This window comes from Podarcis vaucheri (assembly GCF_965113315.1).
Source record: "Podarcis vaucheri genome assembly, chromosome: 2".
NCBI classification, from domain to species: domain Eukaryota; kingdom Metazoa; phylum Chordata; class Lepidosauria; order Squamata; family Lacertidae; genus Podarcis; species Podarcis vaucheri.
In genome coordinates this window covers 87,346,067-87,365,749 of record NC_138760.1, presented here as the reverse complement: position 1 = coordinate 87,365,749, position 19,683 = coordinate 87,346,067, and the positions used below count along the sequence as shown (strand labels likewise).

The 19,683-nt window shown below is 42.0% G+C and overlaps 1 protein-coding gene across 8 annotated transcripts in view; it reads left to right on the top strand.

Moving 5' to 3' along the window:
- Nucleotides 1–19,683, top strand: part of ERC2 (ELKS/RAB6-interacting/CAST family member 2) — a 529,811-nt gene that overhangs the window by 498,553 nt on the left and 11,575 nt on the right. The window lies entirely within an intron of this gene.

The window sequence follows — 19,683 nt, the reverse complement described above, 5'->3', positions numbered from 1 at the left end:
ACATCAGGAAATGGCCATGGGCGGTTGTGAATAATTGTCCTGGCCCTACCCAGCTTTATTGACAAGAAAAGCCCTTACCACAGCTTCCACAGTGTTCTGGATACACGTGTACACACAATTCTAGCTTCTAGGCACTGTGGAGTAGTTGCAGCAACAGTGGGATCCCAGCCCTCTGCCATTTTATATACCCTCAACTGATGGGTTGCACACCCATAACCTGAGATTTCTCCTGCATGGTGATCACTGCTGCTCTTTTCTGCTTCCAGCCCTTCTTGGTTCTAGGACAGTGTTTCCCAACCTTGGGCCTCCAGCTGTTTTTGGACTACAACTTCCATCATCCCTAGCTAGCAAGACCAGTGGTCAGGGATGATGGGAATTGTAGTTCAAAAACAGCTGGAGGCCCAAGGTTGGGAAACACTGTTCTAGGAGACAGTGGGGCGGAGGAAAGTGGGGAATCTACTGTCTGTCTTTCAACTAAACAGCCTCTTTTTTTTGGTCACATTTGGCACACCTTCCTCCAATACAGACCGCTGTGACTCTCCCCCCTCCCCTGGCTCCTGCCTTGCAAGCCGTGTCAAACCCCATAAACCATTGCTCCCCTCTCTTGCCTCACACTCTTTGGAGTCCTGCCAGTCCCTGACAGCAATCCTGTTTTTTTACAAATCATTTCTCTACTGGCCTGCGTTCTGCAGCCCTCCTGGGTGCCCATGCATCCTGAAAACCCCATTAAATTATCAGCTGGACTTTCCTGTTAGCTCAGCGGACAGCATGGCACGGGGCTGTCTACCGTGTGCCTGACAGTTACCTGTTTTTTAATTAAAAAGTTAACTTTTAAAGAAATTAGTGCAGAAACATCTTTTGAAAAGGTTAAAAGTAAGGACTTCCCTTAAAAACAAAATCAGCGCACTCACTGATCGCAGGTGGTTAGTAGTCAGTCTTCCCAACTTCTCACAATTTAATCAAATCCCAGGGGAAGAAATCAGGAGGTACGGTAATTCTTCCCATGGGGCTTTTACAGATCAGGAGGTACAAACAGCCTGGTGGGCTGCAGAGAACTAGATAAATGTTTAATGAAAAGAAAAAAACACACAGCCACTTTACAATGATACATTCCAGCCCACACCCACCACAATTGCAAAGCTATTCTGTTGTGCCCTGTCAGGAGCCTTTTTTTAGGAGAAGAAACTTGGAGGAGAGGTTTCAGCACTAGTTTGGATGATATTACAAGCTACAGATAATAATAATAATGATGATTATAATAATAATAAAGTTATGTTCTGGCTGCATCAGATGGGGAGTCATTTAAGTTTGTTCCCATCATGCTATACCATGACTTATTGTCACATCCAAACAACTAATTGCCACATCAGTACCCTCTAATTATTATTAATTTAGCTGTCAATACAGTTCACAAGCCGAGGAGGCTACTAATGTATTATAACACAAATTGGTTCAAATAATTCAGATTTTCCCCAAGAGCCTAATATGCACATTCCTGGCACATTTATTGATTCATACTGCAATTCTATGTGCACTTACTCAGTAGGAAGTCCCAGTGAAGTCAAGTGTTACTTACCTTGGCAAGCATAAGATTGGCATGTCTTGTCGATTTGGAAGCTATGTAGATTTACAACATCTTAATATTAATTCCTTTGCAACAAGAAAACCTTGGTGAAGCCAAAGTTGTTGCTTGTCAAGCCAACCCCATATTCTAGGAAGAATGCCTAGAATAGCTTGTAAAGGAACAGGTGGTCCCCAACACCAAATTAAAACATCTAAATATGTATTGCCAAAAACTGTTATAATCTGTCAGTCCCAAATCATGGGTCTCAGTCCATCCTTTCCACTACCAAACTGCCAACACTCATCAGAGTCAGCCAAAATTTGATGTTTTAATTGTGATGGCATCTTAGGAGTATTTTTGTTGCATTTATCTCTGTCCAGTATTTATTTAATGATGAAAACTGAGTAATGTTGAGAGTATCTTTCCAACGAGCTGGCTGAATGTCTCCTGTAGAATATTGAGCTCAATCCACCTAAGGAAGGAGCTGGGTATCTCAATTTCACGGTTTGTTGAACTCTTACTATTTGGTAAGATGAAATGTATGGCAGAAGTCCAAAGGATCATGCAAAAAAACACATTTGTTTAAATGGAAGCCTTGATGGCTCTCTCTTCCAACAGCCACCCTTTGTGTATCCCCAACAAAGCCACTTCTTAGGGTGGGGAACCCTCCAGAACTAGATTAAATACGATGCAAGCAGCAGCAACTGGGAGGACATACCCAAGCATGTTCTCAAGACGCAAGTGGTATTGTTATGAGTTTGTGGGGTACTTGGGCGCCCCTTTCTAATTCCTGGACTCCCCTTTTCATTCCTGAGTGCCAGACACCAAGTTTAGAACGCCAAATAATATAATACAGGCCAAACCAGTTTTCTTCATGTTCAGGAAATTGCCTGGAGAGAGGTGTCATTAAATGAGGACAAAATGGAAGGGTGAAGACCCATTAAGAAAGTCATCAGGAGAGCTAAGGCCAGCCTGCAAAGGAGTAGAACCCCACCTCCTTCCTTTAAAAGGGAGCAATGGCAGGACTCTGGCTTCTCTCCTTCACCAGATGTTGTGGGTTTCCCCACCCTCCTACCCCAAAACATTGCAGTCCTACCCAAAGGTGAGGGGGCTGGGACGAGTGAGGACCTTGCTATGGAAGACTCGGTCACCATATTTGGGGCCAGGGAGTCCCCCCCCCCCCCGCAGACTAATTAGCCGATCTGCGGGTTTTCACCTGCCTCATAGCAGTTTTCACAACTTTGGCAGTTAAGGCATTGGGTCTGGATCTTTAACATCTGAGTGCCCCATTAAAGGGGCCCATGAAGAGGTAGTGCTGTCCTGGAGCCCACACTGGGGCCGATGGGTCATAGCTCCCCTTTGAGAGATTGACCTAGACAGATGGCCACACTCAATGTATATTGGGGGATGGCTTCCTTGTCTCAGGGCCAAACCATACATTGTTAACCATCGGGCAGGTTGGTTAATCATGGATTTGGCCTTTGCCAAAACTGGTTTACATCTGTAATCATTAAATTTGTGGCCTATTTCGCCCCAGTACCAATGTCCTGCGTCTCATGCAATTCCTATCTCCTTCCCCTCCCCTCCTTCTTAATAGCACACTGTTCTTATTGCTGTTAGGCATTGTGTAAGATTTCTTCTCCACCCTCTGCCACACAAGCTGTGCATCTTATCAACCGCCTGTTGTTTACACCTTCTTCCCTAGCAGTTAATATGTTCTGTGATATTAGAACATTCTGTTGACATCACAGTAACTCAGCCAACGTTGATGGACAATTTGCAGGTAACAAACAGGCATATATATTTGATTAAAAACCTGGAAAGTGCAGCCATCTTATGTCACTGATGTTTTTCTGCTGTTATTGTTACAGCAGCAAGGGGCTTTAATTCCTGGGAGTGTCATAATGGTTTTTGTTTGGCCGAATACCTACAGTATAGTAGTCTGTTTGTCATCTTCCAGTTTGCTTTTTTAAAAAGAAAAAGATGATGGAATTCCAATTTCAAGCCAAAAAGATTTTGCGTTGCAGTGAGACTGAGATTATATAGCACTGGGGTGTTGTTTTCCAACTAAAACTATGGAATAGCTCAGTGATATTCAAAAACAAAATGATTTCCCCCACATACAATAATCTGTCCCTAAGTTTGAATTAATCTCTGCTGTCTGGCAAAGTGTAACTTTGTTTTGAATATTGCCTTCATATATTTGTACCCTTTTATTCTGTTCTGCTAGTCAGAGCTATAACACTTCAAAAACCAAAGTTGCTGGAATTTCTTGACTTGCCTAGTTACAAGAAATGATTAAAGATATAGCTGAAGTGCTTAGGAAAATGTCACAGGTTTGGAATCTGCTTAGAGGAACTTTGCTAAGAATATTCTGGCATCAAGGAGAGGCTGAACGGGGATGGGGGGGAGTATAGAGAATTTAAAAGAAGATAATTTCAGAATGGCAGAGTTGGCAGGACTAGTCAGAGGTTGATTCTTTAAGAACAAAAGATGTCCACTTGTAAAAACACTATAGGTAACATTTGGAGCCAAACTGGCAAAGAACCACCTTTCCCTTAACTGTTTCTTCATTGCAAGAACACCAGTGGGAGCCATCTGCATCATCTTTTGTGGTGTGCTGCGTGTGTGTGTGTTGAAAAGCTATAAATGTGTTAGGCTGTGAACCATCCAGTGCCATTAATTATGGTGAATCTTCCTGCACAGTGGAACATGTTGTAGCAAATGTAGACAGTGATGGGGCACTCTCCAAAGGCATGTTTGGTTTATGCACACGTCGTTTTCACATTTTACAATTTAGTACCAGGATTCACTTCAGAGGCAATATGAGGTTTCATCAACTTAAGAGCTAACACATCAAGACAAAGTTAACCATTATATGGAACTATTTAGCATTCTGCTAAACTAAGAGCTCTGCCAATGGAACATACATATAAATGTGTGATGAGGATGCTAGTGACAATGTAATTACATGTTTATAATTAATGAAAGGTGTACAGAAATATTCACATTTTAAATTTCACAACCTCCAAATGAACTGCAAAACTCCAGATCTTTCAATAAAATATTTTTTAACAAAAACTTTGCTAAAGTTTCACATTGACTTCAACAACCACTAGAAAAATTGTCAAATATAAATTTGTATAAATGCAATCTTTTAGGGTCGATGAGAGATGAAACCAGGATTTGCTGTCGTTGACCAGGATACTGTGTTTGTGTGTGCATCCTGGTTCCATTCTATCTGCGGAATAGGCTAGCCATGTGAAATCTTTGGCAACTAGTCCCGGGGGGCAGGAGTGGTTAGATAACAGAGAGGGAAAGGTAAAACCTGAGTCTTGAGAGAAATAGAGAAATGCCCAAATCACAGCATGAGACCATATGTTGGAGTAGATTGCGACAGGATGGGTGGATGAGGGAGCTGGGTGAGGTATTAGAAGGGAGCAACTGAGAGTAGAGAATACCGTTGTCTGTGCAGTAGAGTGTAGGAGTGTGTGAATGTGTGTGAGAGAAATAAGAACAGGAAGATTAGGTAGAGAAAGAATGAGGTATTCAAGGTGGGAGAGTGATGACTCTGGGTCGAGAGGAATGGCTATGCTTATGTGAAAAAGAGGGAGAAGAAGAGTCTAGATGTGTGATGTGGTGTGTGTAAGTCTAAAAGACAGAGAGAGAGGTGGGTGGTCTATGTGTATCAATGAAAGAGATGATCATGGTAGAATCTGAGTCCAGGTGGGGTGGGGACAAAGTCTTTGCACAAGAATTTGAGGCGCACAGCTGCCACTTCTCTCCACCCTGGGGTCAGTCTTCTGAGAACCCAAGGGAGTATGGCACAGGTACACTTGTTTATTTCTATCATCCTCCTTTTTCTTTGCAAACTCCCCTTCCCCCCACCAGAAATATCTGGTAGCAAAAAGCCCGGTATCCTACAAGTTACTCTAGTTTCACGGATAATAGGTTGCTATTACAATTCCAGCTTTTCTTCCTGATATTACAAGTGCCTCTATTTGCATTCTCTCATCTGTGTTTTCTCAGATGCAGAACATTATGTAATTAGTTGTGGGGTCTCATACCATCATTGCAGAGATGTTTCCCATTTACATTAAAGGCCTGTTCTTCTACCCAATAAGTAATTGTCTAGATGGCCCCAAATCTCTTTCAGCTTGATTTAATTGTTAAACATTATTGTAGCAGGAGGGGAAAGCCTTCAAAGGAGAGAGAGGAAAAATGAAATGCTGGAGGGGCAAAATATTAATAGGTGCTTAAAAGGAAAACAGTAATTCTTCTCTTTCTAAGCCTGCAGCCCTACAGGCCTAGTAGAAAAGAAACAATTGACTGTATTACAGGATTATATAGGTTTCATTGACTTAAAATGAACTGAAAGCAGCTATAGGGAGATTTACCTCAAGTCTTTATTATTAGCCATATGAGGACAAAAGAGAGAGAGTTTTGTTTGAATCCAAAAATATAATTTTTAGTCGTGGTTCTGAAAAAGCTCGATAAAGGCCGTGTTGATTTTCAACAGACAGACAAAGAAGAAAATGTGAATAGAAACACTCTGTTTTGCTAGCACTATAAGTGGTATAAAAGGGGTTAGCTCCTTAGAAAAAGAAAAATTACAGCATGCTGCAGCCTTTTTTCTTGAATATTATTTCATATGGATAATCTTTTGAATGCTACCATACCAAACCATCTGTTCTGCCATTGATCTGAGCTTGGAGCAGCAAAACTGCACCTCCTGAATTCTTTCTACCATGCCAAAGGAGGCAAAGATCAAAAGTACAAGCCTATATACATTGGCTTTTATAGAAAAGCATGCTTGGGCTATGAGGCAGATTTCCCAAGGGAGCAGAGGGCATTACTAACCTATCCACCTTCGTGTGAAACTTGACTGGGCCAAGAGGCAAAATGAATGCTAGTTTCCCACATATTTATGAATTTGCTTGTGTCAGGCAAGTTGTGTGCCTTTTGAGTGATTGTTAGGTGGAATGGTGCATCCTGCCAATTTTCTAACTTTTTAACCAGAACATGCCAGCTGGGATTATCCCAATTTCCCCCTGCCCTTTTCTTCTGACTCTCCTGCAAACACACCATGACTTGCAACTTTGTGTCATGCCCAACCCATCCAGGTTCTTGGACAACAAGATGCCTCTTGTTCAGAAACATTCGGAGAAAAGGTAGCTATAGGAGACCAAGCACAGGCTGTGCCCCTGAGAGCTTCCTAGGGCCCCATATTGCGCAGAACTATTCTTGCAATGAAGGGCGATGCACCTCTCCTACTTAATAAAAAAGATGGAGATGGAAGTGAGTCAGAGAACACTGAGGAGAGGAGGCAGGAAGGAGTCCTAAGCTCCTTAATCCAGTCTAACAAACCATGTTCAACTTTCCTCAGCTTGGTGCCATATATTACGTCAGGTGCAGGAAACCTCAAACTGTAGCTACAGGGAAAACGAATTGGAAGTATACTCTGTATGAGCTCCTGATTCTACCTGTGGCTTGAATTCAAGCTGGCAATGTCAAGGACACTTTTCTACAAGCATGGCACAAGCTATACCTACAAAGAAAAAAAGTGCTTTTGTGTCATCTGATGTAGTTGTGATGTCAGAGGATTGACAGATGGTTGATCCCACCCTAGGTCAAAATGGCAGACATGAAGCTCTGGCCTTCCATCTGGATCCTGTTCCCCATCCATGCCTTTTAGGACCTCTTAAGTTCAATCACTTGAGGGGTTTTCTAGGGAACAAAGTTTCCTAGAATACCAGTTGCGTCTAAGTACAGTGGTACCTTGACTAAAGTCCAGTCTATTATAAGTCCATTTTGGACTAAGTCCAATTGCAACCCGGAAATGAGTGCTCCAGGTTGAGTCATTTTTTTTTTATATAAGTCGGGTCTGGCTGATGTTTTAGGGGTTGCTTTTCATCGTCTGGTTCCTGTTGAGTGTGTTTCGCTTGTTACCGTATTTTTCGCTCTATAACACGCACCCGACCATAAAACGCACGTAGTTTTTAGAGGAGGAAAATCCGTAGGCATGCCACCCGTAGGCATTCCCTCCATAACACTCACAGACATTTCCCCTTACTTTTTAGGAGGAAAAAAGTGAGTGTTATGGTGCAAAAAATACGGTAATTGAGTCCCTCATTGCTAATCAGAGGCTTCATGTTGTATCTGCCAACTGTTGAGTCCCGAGCAACACAGAGGTGATATTTGGAGGTTTTGTTTTTGCTATTTTCTTGCGTTTTGGTTTGTGTGGCTTTTTTGGTTTTTTGACTGTGACTTTGTTTTATGGGACACACCTGTGACTGTAGCTTGTGACTTCGTTTTTGTGACTTACTTGTGACTGTGTGGAACCCAGTTCAGCTACTGGTTGATTGTGTGATTGCAGAAATGGATAAAAGCCCCCCCCCCAGCCGAACAATGACTATCATCAGTGCACATAAGAAAAAAAATAAATGTTAATTTTTTTCATCTACAATACTGTCTTGTTTATTTATCGTACAGGTACATTGATTATTGCCTTCATTTTATGGATCAATAGTCTTGTTAGACAGTAAAATTTGTGTTAAATTGCTGTTTTAGGGGTTTTTTTTCATCTTCTACAATGGATCAATCCATTTTCAATTATTTTCTATGGGAAACCACGCCTTGTTTTAAGTCCACTTTGTTTTAAGACTGGATTACAGCCTTAAATCAAGGTACCACTGTATGTGTATTTCGTTTCACTTCATTTTTTTCAATTTTTCATTTCACTTTTAAGTTGTATACCACATTTCTTTGTTGTGATACACAAGGTGGTTAACAAGCTGAAGAAACAACAACTTATAGAAAAAGGACCACACACCTTATAACAATCTGATCCAAATCAAAAATTCATAATAAAAGCATAACTTTAAAATAAGCAACTTATATAAAATGAAATAATAATCAATAACCCATTAGACTATAATAGTACATAATAAAATTAAATATCAGCAAATAATAAACAGAAATTCACTCTTAACCATTATATCAAATAATTACTAAACTATAATCAATAAAAATAACAGCAAGTCACAATGCATAAAATACCACAATACATACATAACCATGTAAAAGGAGCGCTCAACATGTAACATTATGTTTTACCACAAGGTTGGCTGGCCCACACTCTCTTTCCATCCCAAAGTGCTGCCCCCAAAAGGACGATTCACTTTGATGTTGTCCCATCGATGGTGGCCCCATCGGTGGTGACTTTATAGAGCTGCCCCAGCAGCTGGTACATGCCCAGCTGGGGCAGCAGGTGTTCCCAATGCTACCTGCCCACCCAGGGTCCTATTCCCTACAGCACTCTCCACAGTCTTCTCTGGTGGAGGGGAGATGCCAGTCTCCAGGCTGGCTGGCTTTATAGAGCTGTGTACCTTTGGGATCTCTTTCGCTCCATGGGTAATGACTGCGAAAACATACAATGTGCAAATAAAGTTCCATGTGGAAATGTTGATCAGAAGTAGGTTAAATCAGGATGTGCTTGGGATAGCTTGGTTGAGTTAGAGGTCAGGTAGAAAGAGAAAACCATGTTCCTGAAGTACCTCTCAGCGTACATACTAAAGGAGGACCACATGTTTATTTGCATGGGGATTTCTATAGCACCAAACAGTATTATCAACCTGTCACAGAGCATCTTCCCCTTAGCTCTCAAGTCTCTGCTTGATATACCACTCACAGGCAACATGGAGATTTCTGGAGACAAGGTGCTAGGGCAGACTTCAGAAGGCTGATCTCCCCAGTAACACTAAATGCACTCTTAATATTTCCCAGAATCACCAGCATTGGGATACCACATTGGTGGGAATCTATAACTAGATTTATTAGTGTCTAATGAAGAGAAGAACAACTACCAGACTTTTAGAAGACATTTGAAGGCAGCCCTGTTTAGGGAAGCTTTTAATGTTTAACAGACCACTGTATTTTAATATTTTGTTGGAAGCCGCCCAGAGTGGCTGGTGAAACCCAGCCAGATGGGCGGGGTATAAACGGCCTTGGTCCTGTATACCTGAAGGAGCGTCTCCATCCCCATCGTTCAGCCCGGGCACTGAGATCCAGCACCGAGGGCCTTCCGGCGGTTCCCTCATTGCAAAAAGTGAGGTTACAGGGAACCAGACAGAGGGCCTTCTCGGTAGTGGGTCCCGCCCTGTGGAACGCCCTCCCTTCAGATGTGAAGGAAATAAGCAGCTATCCTATCTTTAAAAGAGATCTGAAGGCAGTCCTGTTTAGGGAAGTTTTTAATATTTAATGCTGTATTGTTTTTAACACTTGATTGGAAGCCGCCGAGAGTGGCTGGGGAAACTCAGCCAGATGGGCGTCGTATAAATAAATTATTGTTGTTGTTGTTGTTGTTGTTGTTGTTGTTGTTGTTGTTTTCATCATCATCATCATTCCACATTAAAATTGTAGACTAACTCTTGAACAAATTTGTTGCAGCCTGTGTCCCATTTATAAGGAAAAGAGTTGTGGCAGAAAGACAATTGCTTGTATTGACCAATGCTATTCACAAGCAGTCGAAGAATGGTTAATTACACCAAAGGTTTATTCAGAGGTTCTGGAACAGAGAACCATTGAGAATGTTCATGTGGGGTTTTTTAAAGAAATAATAATTATAATAATAAGACAAAGACTGGAATTTTTAAAAAGGGAGCTGTAGGCCACTTCTCATTGTTTCATAATCTGTTCATTCAACCCTTCTATACATATGGGATTAATGACTCTGAAATGTCAACCATATTTTAAAAATGGGAAAGGGTGGGCCAGCCTCATTGTTCCCCTATTCAGAAATATTAACTAATGGACCAGAGATCAAAAGCAAATGTTTGTACAATACATCTGTGTCACCCTTGAAGAGGAAGGAAGAACATGGTTTGGAGGGCAAACTTTGTGACAAAGAAAAGGACAGCCATAAATTCTCTAAGCGTCTTGACACATTTTTGAAGCTTCTTGAATGGATGCAAAATTAAAGCTAAAAACTGTGCTCAGCTCTAATCCCCACTAGTCTTGTGGTTCACCAGTGTACAGCTGGAAACCTCCACATTCAAATGCACTAGACAATTTCAAACAGAGCTCTGTTCATTGTGGCTCTGTGTCTAAGTATTTAAGATCAAGGGTGCAATCCAGCCAAATTAAGCACTTCTAAATCCCTTTGATTTTAGTGAGGGAGTTAAACATGGGCTTACAGGGTTGCCAACGTTTAAATCACCCTGTGTAGTTGCGCCTTTCATACAAATATTATCTACAGGAATTAGAAGGTGAAATTGTTCATGTCCTGGAAATCAGCATTATTATCTGCTGCTGTTAAAGGCACAATTACACAGGCTTGTGGAAGAGTTGGCAACCATGTGTGCTTAGCTCTTCCTCATGTAAATTAATCAGAGAAAATTAATGAGTGAGTGAACTGTGCCCCAACGTATTTCTAAAATATGAGCTCCCTGCTCCGAAAACAGTAATTTGGAAACCTGGTGTGAAATATAATTCTACATAGAGTTTATCCACACGATTGTACAAAGTGTGCCCCAACTGTGTGCGCTTTTTCTTTGCCCAATCCTCCCAGTAAAAAAATTGCTTACTGGTTCCAGATGTTTTTGCTGCAGTGAGTTTACATCATCTTGGCACTGACAAACCACTGTAAATTTTGAGGGCAGGCAAGGCCTTCATTCTATTCATACGAAATGGAAGGTGCCTTTTTTTTTATAATAGCTGCATATAAACTGAAACCAGGGACATAGAAATGAATGGGGTAAATGATCAGTGGGTAGCGCGACAATTCTTGGGAGGGGAATAATCCTCTCTTTCCTTGGCACTACCGGCCAGCTATTATTTTATCAGCTGTGTGGAATATTCTGCCTGCTTTCACAGCAGTTTCTGTTCACAACTGGTGTGAGGCATGTGTTCCTTCAAAGAGTTGTGTTAGTGATCAATAGGAGTTTTGAATTGTTGAAAATTACCTTGCCTTAAAGGCTTTTCAGCCCAGGAGCACACATAATAAGGAGAGGCACATTTCTGTAAGCGAATACATTTCACTGAGCAGGTTACCGTTATTCACTTAACCAGCATTAAATGTAATCCTCCCTGATTCTCTGTGGCCTCTCCTCCTCCCCTTTCCCCTGTCACTCTTCATCTCCTGCGAAGGTAGAAATCCTGCCTTCAAAAGCCTGTGGAGACAAGGGAACCTTGACAAACCCACTGAATATATTAGCTGGAGACATTTGATCCGAGGAGTTTCTCTGGATTCACCGCAAACGATAACTTAAGTACTGTAACCTCTGATATATTACCTCACAATCCAAGTATTCCTAATTCGCCTCCTTTGAAATCATGTCTATCTCTTGAGCTACAGTCCGTTTAGATTTGTATCCGAGCTCTAATTTTAGTTTAGAATTTTTTATTTCACAAGCAAGCAAATTTGCTGGACTTTTCGTGACTCTGGTCCTTTTCACCAGCTTTGACGTTTATTCTTCATCGTACCTTAAAGGAAGGGGAAACTTCACTAGACGTGTAGATTCTGCCTGTCCTAGAGCGTAAGGAAGGAATCTCTTCGCTACTCACCTTCACTGGGCTTATCTTGCTGACCAGTTTATGCTACACCGTGAAGAATTCCCCTAGCCCTCCTCCACAGAGCCAGTTTGTGGGGAGTAGCAGCACACAGGGGAAGAAGAAAGCCCCATTGTGCTAGCATAAGTCCTTCTATGGGCTTCTGCTGGAAGAGCCAGTAAAGTGAATTGGCCCAAATGGTTCTGTTTGAGAGCCAGTGTGGTGTAGTGGTTAAGAGTGGTAGTCTCGTAATCTGGGGAACCAGGTTCGCATCTCCGCTCCTCCACATACTGCTGCTGGGTGACCTTGGGCCAGTCACACTTCTTTGAAGTCTCTCAGCCCCACTCACCTCCCAGAGTGTTTGTTGTGGGGGAGCAAGGGAAAGGAGAATGTTAGCCGCTTTGAGACTCCTTCGGGTAGTGATAAAGCGGGATATCAAATCCGAACTACTCTTCTTCTTCTTCTTCTTCTTCTTCTTCTTCTTCTTCTTCTTCTTCTTCTATCCAATGCTAGACTCATTGAATTTGATGGACATGACTAACTTACGGTCATTAATTTCAGTGGATCTACTCTGGGTAGGATTTTGTTGGATACAACTCATACGAATGTATTCAGCTGAGTCTTCTTCAGAATAGATCCATTTAAATCAATGGACTGGAAGTTAATCATGACCGTTAATTACAATAAGTTTACTTTGAGTACGGCTCTGTTGACATACACTTAAGATGACTGCATTTCAAAGTGCTGACAACAGTGAGGAAAGAGATCTGGGTAGTAATTCCTGCCTGCATACACGTGGCCTTTCTGGTGCTCTTAATTTCTCTTCTTGAGTTGGGTCCTAGTAAAGCCCACATTTCAAGGGCTTCAGGTGCCTGTTTAAATGGGAATAAATGCAACTAGAGACTGTAGCGTTATGTCTTGTGGAGCTTTTTTGCAGCCCATTCCTCAAAGCACTTGCCCTGGCACAATTCCCCCTGAAATTTTACCTTGTACATTCTGCACTATTCTATGTTACCTCTAGTCATTTTATATGATTCGTTTTTCCGAAAAAAGGAAAATCATAACATCTTTCCTCTCTGTTTAGCCAAAACAAGCTGTTCAAGAATGTAAAATATACCATTTTATTGGCACTGGCTTAGCAGTGAGTCAGTAGACTTCTTTGGGGGGGGGGAACCCTACAAGTAAAATTGGATTCTAAGCTTCAAAAATTTATGACAATTGCTCCTTCTTGTGGCTTGACTGTTGACATATAATTAATTTGGGATTTTGTCTTAAGGTTTCCTGTCTAGGTTTGTACCTGTCACAAAAATATCCTTGAAAGTTTATCTAACAGCTGGAGCACTGAGAAAGTCTATTGAAATGTAGCAAAGCAGACTAATGTTTGAGGCAGAAGGAAGTGTTCATAGCATGATGGAATTAAGGTGCAGAAAGAATATAACTTTCAGCTTACATCTAGGACCTTGGGCCAATGGCCGTTTTGTATCAGTAATTTGGAGGAGATTTTATCAGATTTATTGGCCTGCTGAAACTGAAAAGTGCTTACTAATAGTAAGTACTATTAGTGTGAAGCTACCAGCTGCTAATGACAGTGGTTTTAAGAGTGTTGATATACCACCATTTGTATTTGGATAGCCATTAATCTTATACCCTACGTCAATGGTTCTCAAACTTTTTTCACTGGGCCACACTTTCATAATAAATATTTGCTCACACCACACCAATTGTTTCATTAATAAGAAATACATTGGAAAATACAATTCAGATTGTCCCCATCACTTTATGTTTTTGCTTTCATTATGAAAAGATAATCTATCCATATTCTGCAAATAAATAAATAAATAAATAAATAAATGATACTACAGTATACTGCACTGAAATGGTTAGATGTTTCTTTGATTATTTGTGAACCTTCCTGCCACACTTGGCATCCTCTCCAGCCACACTGGTGTGGCGTTCCATACCCTTTAATATCTATACAAAGCTGCCGAGTGGAGTCATCCAGAGATGTAGAGTGTGTTGTGATCAATATGCTAATGACATGAAACTCTATTTCTCCTTTACATCTATAAGTGTGGCAGTGGATGTGCTGTATCAGTGTCTCACTGCAGCAATGGAGTGGATGAGGGCAAAAAAACTGAAGCTCAATCCACTAGTGCACAGTTAAGGGGCATAGCTGAGGGAAGTTCAACCTGTTTTGGAAGGGGTTGCATTCCCCCTAAAGGAATGGGTATGCAACTTGGGGATACTCCTGAACCCATTGCTGTCACTGGAGACACAAATGGCCTCTGTGATTCAGAGTGCCTTCCATCTGACCCTATCTGGACAGGGACAACCTAGTTTCTTTCCATTGTCTATGCTCTGGAGAGCTCTAGGTTAGATTATTATGCCTTTGAAATCAGTTCAGAAACTGCAGCTGTAATGCAGAATTCAGTGGCCAGATTATTGTTGTTGTTTTTTTAAATGATATTTATTAAGAGTTTTAGAATTACAGAAAAAAAAGAGAAGAAAAAGAAAGAGAAAAAACATAAGAGAAACAATCCACAATCAAACAATACAAATTGATAAAAATCAAAATCAAAAAAATAAAAACAAAGCACATAACACAACACAATCAAAAGGCAAAAATAAACCACAAAAATTTAAAAACAAATCCAATATCCTAATAATTTTTTTTCCTTCCAATCTTCATCCAGCGTCTCTTCCTCCTGGTCCCGGGTTTTGTCAGTCCTTTCTATCTCATCAATCTAGCGCATTAACCTGGAAATCTTATGTCCGAGTCCCTTAAGTCTCTTCCATGTCCCTTCCGCGGCTCTTCTTCATATTTATACCTGTACTTTACTTTGTCTCCTGCTCCTTTCACTCGTGGGAACTCCAACTTGACAGTGTTTTTGACCCTTCTCGACAAATCAATCCCTTTTCCATGCTCCACACTAAACTCCATGTGGTATTTAAAAACATGTTTCAAAGTCCCTCCAGAATTAAGAGCCCCCACAACCCCAAACATCTCACGGCCCATTGCCAGACTTGAAAAGTCCAAACATTTCTGCATAGGGGGGTCTATCCAACCCCCCATTTCCAAACCAAACCAAACTTTATCTTTCCAAATCTGGCCTTTTCCAAGTTCATTTGTCAGCTCCAAGTACTCATGTTTCTGCTGGGCCACAGCTCCCTCCATCTCTGGCGCCCGAGGTTCAACAACATCCTCTTCCCTCATCTGATCTGTCAGAGCACACTCCTGATTTGATTCCTGGGTGGGCTCTATATAGTTACCCACTACCTGTCCGAAATTTCCGATCGCAGCAGTCATCAAGTCCGTCTTCTCATGTAGCTGTTCCAGTAGGGCACTTGTTTTGCAGAAAGCACTCATCAGAGCTTCTGAATACATTGTTCTGCAAGGTCAGAAGTCTATTCCCACGATCGTAATCTGTTGCAGCTGTAGAGCTCCCCGATTCAGATTTAATAACAGTTTCACAGGCTCCCTCTAGGGGAAGAACTTCTATTTGTTCTTTTCTTTTAGAGGCAGATCTAACAACAAAGTTTCCTTTTTCAAATATTTTGTCAATATTTGTTCCTTTAAAATGCAGAGGAGAACAATGGAATCACTATGTTTCTCTTCTTTTAACTATCTGTCAAAGACGTTTGTCTCTGGTCAATGAGCTTCCCAAAGAACGTCAGTCCTGACACCCGCTCCCAGGATCAAGACGGTGGAAAATTACTTTGCTTTACACTCTTTCTGCAGGTTTAAACAGTCCGGAAAAAAATCCCCCCTCTTCTCCTGCTTCCGAAGGGGGTTCAACAATTTTAAATGATGAAAGTTAATCCTTTATAAGCGATTTTCTGAACTCTAGTTTACCATATCTTTGCTTTAATCTATCTACAAGAAACGGAAGGCTGACTTCCTGTTTAGACCTTCCCGTTTCAGTGCCAAATTGAGATGAATTTCTTAGTCCAATTTTCCTTTCTACTTGCAGATCATTATTCAAAGTCCAATTGTCCGAAATTAAAGTACTCACGGGTAATTGTTTTAAAAGCCAAATTGTCCCAGGAAAAAGGCAGTGCTCTCCGGCAACGGCTGTGCGGCTTCGCTCCACGGAAGAAGCAGTTGACTCTCAGCACCGCGCCACTTCCCCCTCTTCGTTCCGGAGCCCGTAAATGGGTTCCTTTACGGGTTGGGGGGCGCTAATGGTGCCTGCCGAGTCCCATGGTCACAGGCTTCCTCCGCCTGTGATTTGTGAAAGGGTCCCCGCTTCGCCGTAGCGGGAAAGACCCGTTTCCCGTGGAGCTGGTCCCTCCGGATCAGAGGGAGTCCGCCATTACCGATGGCGCCACCCCGGAAGTCCTCTCCAGTGGCCAGATTATTGATTAGGACCAGAACCACTGAGCACTTTGCACTGATTCTGACCTACTGCACAATTAGTTTCTGGACTCGGTTGAAAGTGCTACTTTTGACCTGTGAAGCCTTGTGTGTCTCAGAACCTCAATATCTCAGGCACCACCTCTCCTTATGTAAACCAGCCCAGGCTCTGCAATCTTCATCAGCAACCCATCTCCAGCTGCCACATCCCAGGAAGGTGGGGAGGATGACTGCACAAGACCAGGCTTTTTCAGTGCTCAAACAAATTCAGTCCATAATATAATAACACTACTAGTTTGGGAGAGGGCACAATCACAGGTATGTAGGATCTTGCAGGCTTTAAAGGTTACAACAAGCACCTTGCTTCTTAGATTAAGGTGGGATGAAGAATGGATTGTCTTGATCTTATGCCACCTATGCTATCTGTCAGGTGTATAGGTTCCTAGTACAGGTTGGCTAAGATCAGGGCAATCTTCTCTGTTTTTCTCACCCTAAAGCAAACACCCATTCCACTTATTAATGTGCTATATACCCAGGTTGCTTCTTGTTTCCCAGAGATCTATGGATACAACTCCAGAATTCATACACCTGACTTACACAGTCCTAATTACCCTGCATTCCGTGCATCCTTGTTATTTCCAGGAAGCAATTTGTAAAGAAGACTTAATGTGTGACTTGTCTTTTGCACTTGCACCAGCAACAGCTGCAAAATGGCACTAATTCCCAGTGTTGCCAAATTTTCAGAAATCAGGGGGAGAAGAGGAGGAGGGAGCTGAAGAGGGAACAGGGTTTAGTGAGCAAACTGTGGCAGAAGGCAGTCCAGACTCACAGGAGAGGAGCTGGAGACGAGGCAGACTGCTAAAGAATCCAAGGAGTCCCCCGCCTTCTGCTGCAACCAGCTCCTCTCTCCCCTGGTCACCAGGACACACCAATCTCAGCACCAATCCCCTGGCACTGAGCCTTCTTCCCTTGGGGATTCCCCAACTGGTGCCTCCCACCACTCCTTTGCAACCAACCAGTCCAAGATACATGTTTGCATATAATGTATCCATGCAGATTCAGTAACGCAGTCCAGATATACAGGTATTCTCCATCTGAAGAAATTAAATCGGTGACTCTATCCCCTATCTCTTTTTCCATCTCACTTCTCTGGGTGACCTTAATTAATACAGATTCATTGGCTTTGGACCCTTAAGTTCTGCTTTCCCACTTACGTTTTTCCACGCCAGAAATAACAGACATTGTTCAGTGGCAGAGTGCTAGGTTCATTTCCTGGCATCTTTAGTTAAAGGTTCTCAGATAACAGGGCTGGGCAAGACCTTTGCCTGAGACCCACTTCCAGGTAGCGCAGACAATATTGGATGACATGGATTAGTGGTCTGGCTCAATAGGAAGCAATTCCATATAGTCATATGTATATGACTTTCTGTTCCTAGAACAACTTCCACCTGATATAATTATCCCAGTTCAACAATACGCTATTTCTTAGACCAGAAACAAGCTGTGTGCACACATTCCCTCATCTCCTTTATCCTCCCATTCCCATCTTCCTTCTCGCATGCATCTTAATTCAATATTCATGGGGTTTGTTAAACCACAGTATTTCATGGCATTGGAATCGGGAAGCTGTGATTTAAGCGGTCCCTACAAACCAGAAGATCAAACCACAGTGTGATGCTGAGTTGATACTCTGGTTTGTAGGAATTCCTTAATCATAAGAAACTATGGTTTAGCAAACCTCAGAAGTATTAAATTGAGGTGCAAGAGAGAAAAGATGGGGGCATGTATGTCTGACTGTTACTCTGGGATCATGACATCTAAACCTGGGTTGGAGAACCTGTGGGCCTCTGGATGCTACTGGGATACAACTTGCATCACTCCTAACTGCACACTGGCTAAGGTGGAAGATGGAATCCAAAAACATCTAGAGGCCCATAGGTACTGAGCCCCTCGGTCAAGCAACCTTTCTCTCCTGCTTAAGAACCTTCTTCTAACCACTTTCCTGGACCACAGTGACCTCACTTTTCCTGTGACGTCTGCTACAAGTTAATATTCCTCAGCTTAATCCTTCCTTTTCCATTTTGTTTGTTCCACGATTATAGTGCTAAGAACGTACTGCTTTAAAAAATTAATGCATGCTGCGTTTGTAATGTAATCACCACTGGTTGTTTAAATATGATTTCTTTTTCCGTTGAGGAGCAAAATCTGCATGGTTTCAGTCCGCAGGCCACTTTCTCAGGTTGTTGCATTGACTATCATCTGTTAGTCTGAGGTTGAATACAAATTCCCAGTGACCCACATTGATGCTGATTTGGCTAGCCAATAAATCAAACAATGGTGATAGTGAGAGTGTGAGTTGTTTCTGAAGCCAAAATGGCAGTAGAACAGCAGCAGGAGCAGGAAGAGGGAATGATAGTAGTGAAAGAAAATGGGAACAGGGTACTGCAGGACTAGGAAGCTGAAGAGAGAGAGAACAAGCACCAAGGTTCAAGAGCGGTGAAATTGTGATTTAGGGAAAGGAATAATACATATGGGGCAGGTGGACTTAAGAACGCCTGAGCTGATGCTTTTGAAGTGGGTTTGAAGAACAGGGTTGTGACATGTAAGAGGTTCTTGTGGCCAAAGATGCCTTTGAGGCAGGCAGGCAGGCACTCTGTTGGTTGTCACTGGCAGCCTTTGCATAACCAAATTGGACGGTGGCTCCTTCAGGTGTCTGGTTCTCAAGAGTTTACAAAAACCGGGACAAAATGCTAGGGTATATCTGTTTTTAATGCAAGGAATCCTCCCTGTTTTTAGGAACTTGTGGTTACCCTAATTGGCAGGTAAGAGAAACCTCACACCACTCCCAAGTTGTGTGATCCCTATGGAGGCTGGAAATAAGCATTTTCAAGTCAGCATAGCGAGGCCAGTGTCTGCCTTAACTGACAGGCTGTTTCTTATTTTAAAAGGGGAACACAATCTAGATTAGATTATTTCCTTTGTGAGTCCAGATCATTGTTTTACTGCTCCTTTCACCCATTCTGAAATGTGTCCCTCTCCAAAGTCATCTATTTTGTACATATCTTTACAAAATCCTCTTTTGCTGAGCAATGTAGATTTGATCAATGCGCTAGCCAATGAATGGGGTTGATCATATACGGGATCTGAGTGGGTTCATGCCTCCTGTCTTTTTTTTCCTACACCTCTATGATCGCTTAACCTTCTGAGCTTATTTTGT